Source organism: Ctenocephalides felis, unplaced genomic scaffold (assembly GCF_003426905.1).
Source record: "Ctenocephalides felis isolate EL2017-DRISC unplaced genomic scaffold, ASM342690v1 CF-g0.4_SCAFFOLD_01886, whole genome shotgun sequence".
NCBI lineage: Eukaryota > Metazoa > Arthropoda > Insecta > Siphonaptera > Pulicidae > Ctenocephalides > Ctenocephalides felis.
Window position 1 is genome coordinate 114,605,036 of NW_020538040.1, and position 5,064 is coordinate 114,610,099.

The following is a 5,064-nucleotide window of genomic DNA, read 5'->3' on the forward strand; positions in this document are numbered from 1 at the left end:
ATATATATATATATATATATATATATATATTCATTCCTATCACCCATCTAGCATGAAAATAGGTACTATAATTAATTTAGTTGACCACGCCATACTTCTCTCGGACAAACAATTTTGGTCTGCTAATTTATCGTTAATCCACACAACACTTATTAATAACTCTTATCCTTCTAATCTCATAAACTCTGTCACGAACAATAGACTCAAATTTCTCAATAATAACATTAATATCTCTTCTTCTTCAACCAAAATCTCCAAAGACAATAACATTATTGGCAATGTTTGTCCCCCGTTTATTAAAGAACTCTTTCCCATTTGGAAAAAACTGTTTCACAAGGTCGACTTAAGATTAATTTGTAACATAGACTTAACCCTTAGCTCTCTTTTTTCCAACCTCAAATCACCCACTAGTTTAGAACGCACATCAAATATTGTCTATAAATTAAAATGCAATGATTGTGATTCCATTTACATAGGTGAAACTGGACAGAATTTAATAAAACGACTAAAACAACATGACAATAACTCTAAAAACCCACGACAAAATCAAACCATGATAACAGAACATATAAAAAATGTTAAACATTCTTTTGACTTTTATAACGCTAGTATACTTTATCACGAACGGAACATTATTCAAAGAAGATTTGCTGAATCTTGTCTAATCAGCATTTCTAAATCTTGCGTTAATAAGCGCCATGATGCCTCCTTACTCTGTGAAAATTATCAGGTGATACTTAATAATATTTCCAAATTTGTTTCCTCTTAACCTACGTAATTCCGAACCTGTAAACCTACCCTTACGCGGTCCGATCCCGAACTTTGATTCTTAGCCTCTCACCCATACTTCGAAACACTGATTGTAAAAAACCCGCCAACTATTCCCTCAAACGGTCTCTTCAAATAATTTTTAAACACATGTTATTACAGCCTCGGTCTCGATCACATAAACTACGTTCTATGTGCAAAATATATTATATATTTTACAAATATTTTGCTATGCTCTGTTCAACAAAATAATAAAAAAACAAGTTGGTGTATATATGATAGTGCAAAATTATGTGCCTTGCGCTAGCTACTGATGTAAGACCATATTTATGTAAGTTAGCTTCGTTGTCTATATATGTGTATGTGTCTGTATTGCATATATGTGTATGTATATATGTATATATATATATATATATATATATATATATATATGTATATATATATATATATTTGTATATGTATATGTGTATGTGTGTATATATGTGTATATATACATTTGTACATGTCCGTATGTATATATTTATATATATATATATGTATTAGTTGTATGTATATATGTATATGTGTACGTGTTTGTACATGTATATCATATATATATATATATATATATATATATATATATATATATATATATATATATATGTTTGTTTGTGTGTATATATATGTATATATATATTACGCTTTTGTATGTTTGTATATATTTCTTTTTACTTTTCATTTCTCTTGTTTATCTATCTGTTAAGTATAATTGTTATTGTTATAATTATATTACTTATATCTATAGTTCTTTTTCCAATTTCTGTCATTTTTTCCTAGTTTATATTAATTTTTCAATATTCATTCTGTAGATCCACTGATGATGACATAAAATACTATGTCGAAACGTTTGGAAAAATTAAAGATTAACTTCTAAATCTTTGCCTTTTATTTGATGTATGCCCTTGAAGAACTTACTCATATTTCTCAACATCAAAACTAACTTCTTCAACATATATATATATATATATATATATATATATATATATATATGGGATGCTGAATGGGATGTTTCACTCAAAGATGCATGTAATCAGGGCCGGTCCTGGGGTCCTTAGCGCCCGCATGCAACTTTTTTTTAGCGCTCCCCCCCCCCTATTAATTTTAACTGTTTTAACAGTTTATTATTAAAATTATATAAAACTTACATATTTTTTTTAAATTATTTTTTAATTATTCTGGATTAAGTACACAAAAAATAGATTTAATCTAAAAGCGTATAAAATACATTGATTTTAAATTTATTTAAAAAATCTAGGCCATTCGTGGCTTAATTATAATGATCAAATATTTTTAGCGTATTGCATTATTAATATTTGGGTTTTAAAACATTTTACTTATTTATTATGCTATTTATTCGATTGAGCAAATCATGCCAAGAAAACTAAAAAAACTAGATTTTCATTTTCGATCATAACATTCGTATTTCATGTTGGATTTTTTAAATTTCACGTTATTTACAATATCCAACATTGCGTCGTAAACTTCTCTTTATTGATATCGTAAGAGCCGAATTGTATTCATCTTTGCTTTCCGTCATATTCAGAGTATCAGATTGTTTCAATTGTGATTGTGATCAATTGTTAACGTATTCTAGAAGTATTATCCAATAATCAGTAAAAAAAATGCAAAGAAATTACACATTTCTTGAACTATATTGAAAAACCTTAAGATTTCCGTTCCAAAGTAAATTATGCTTTCATTTTTCATATTTGTTCCATTTCCATAACCTTAACCACGCATGTCTTTCAAAGTTCATCAGATGCGAAACATTTGCAACAAAAACAAAAGTTACAATTCAATTTCTCAGAATAAACATTACATTTCTTAAGCTCTGAATCCCCATTTTTCATTATCCCGATTATAATTTGTTTATATTTTTTAACAAGTTCTGTTTCAAATAAATCAGCTCGCAATTTTTCGTCGATATTGCCTAGATAATTTCTTTTTCGATTCCACGGTAACTTGAAACAAAGAAAAAATTGAATAAGTAGAATAAGCAATAAACAGAGCTGTTATTTACTAATTTGCAGAGTAATTAATCGGTTAATTGTTTTTACTGTTATCACATTGCAAAATATATGTGCTTTTTGTGTCTCTGTATCCCTAGTTAAGTTAGATTGTTTATTATAATTTATCAAGTATTCTAGATTTTATATAAATAATAAAAAATATAAATAATATATTATAAATTTAATTTCCGAAACTCGTTTTGGCGCCCCCTAAGGCGTGCGCCCGCATTTTTTGCATGCATCGCATGCAAGGCAGGACCGGCCTTGCATGTAATAATGCATTGACAATCAATTCGAGCGCTATTTTCCATCTTGATAACTACTTAGATGTAACAGAATTTCAATTTTGTTTAGAATTTTATTTACAGTAAACTCTCGGCTTACGCGGCAAGTGCGTACCGTGCAGTATGGGGACCGTACTATAACATCCTCGTATTTAACATACAATTCAGGCTAAGTCGTAATGCGTTCTATGCTTCTATGGAACCTTACATAGTGCAGTATGGGACAGTGCTATGAGAGGCTCAGAGTTGGTACAAATCGCACCTTTTTTATCGTACTGTATGGAGACCAAGAAATACAACTTGAAGTAGGAGTAATACGGACAAAATGACATTTATGACATTGAAGGAGAGGAGTAGGTGAGAGGTGCTAGAGCAACTCTACCTAGACACTCTAAAAACTATGTACACTTGTGGCTAAATATATTAATATATATATATATATATATATATATATATATTAATCTAAGACTTTACAACTAGACTATAGAAGTAAACACGATTCTAAAATTTCGTTCGCAACGAATCAACGCACGAAGCAGACGGACGGCATACGAAAATTACTGGCCAAAGATAATAGAATAATATTATACATTTGAATATAATATAATATAATATATATATATATATATATATATATATTAAAGTAAAAATTGTAGAAGTTTATAAAAAATCTTTATTGAACTGCCACACGTTTTGATATATATCATCCCCAGTGGACTATTAATAAAAAAGGCAATAAAAATAGCGTAAAACGAAAAACTGCAGCACTTAAAAAAATACTATTAAAAAAGTAATAATAAAAGACTTATTTTTAAAAAAGTTACTCCATAAACCAATACTTTTAATGTAATAACTTCAAAATGTTGTACTTTTTACTCTTGATATAAAAATGTAATGCTCTTTTAAATACACTTATAAAACTAATATTTTCTAGCCTTTACTCATTTAATAAAGATACCAATATTTATAATATATTACTGAACTTACAATCTGTACAAGTTAATTTTAATAATTTTTCACATATATATTATTTGCATTATATTTAATTAAATAGTATTTTATATTACGTAATATTACATTTGAACTGTTTAAACTTTTTAAACGTTTAGAATCCTTACTTAGCAATTAAAATAAATTATAAACCCAATAAACTTTTTTTTCTTTTTGTTGATACATATTCTATTATTATTTATTTTTTTATTATAGCTTATTAAATTATTAAATGTGCCAATTCAATTTAAATAGAACCAGTTTCATATTAGATTGGCTCTTGCAAAATCAAAAAAAAAAAAAACTTTTCTTGAGAACACAAATAAACAAACCGGTGCAAAGCAAAACAAAAAAACTCTACGTATAGTACAAAAAAATATCCAACAAGTTGAATAATGCTAGAGGTAATAGCTAGAGCGTAGAAGTTGTGCAGAGACCCTGTGTACACTAAATATCATTTGTCTAGCGAGATTGTCTACGGAGAGCGTAGAGTGACTCTCGCTAGAGTGCTCTAGTAGCTGTGTACACTATGGGACTCTACATAGAGCGCTCTATTAGTGCTCTAGCTAGAGCGACTCTAGCCAAAAACTCTACAGCATGGGTGTCAAACTCGCGGCCCGCAGCAGATATTTTTGCGGCCCGGCTGCCCGCATATGTTGACTAATGATAATATGCAATAAATAACAATTCAATGAGGAAAAAAGAAATATGCAATAGAAATATGCTTCTTTATTAAATTTGTTTTATTATTGGATGTATTATTATTATTATAGATATATTTATGTTTTGGAAGAATTAGTGTTTCACTAAATGACGGTCTTGATGCAGATCGAAACGTATGGATTAATGAAGCATATTTCCTAATTGCTTTAGTTTTTTTTAATTTAGTGCTATACTGCCCGAATCAACAGACTCATTGCAAAGATATATTAATACCATATATATATATATATATATATATATATCCATACCAT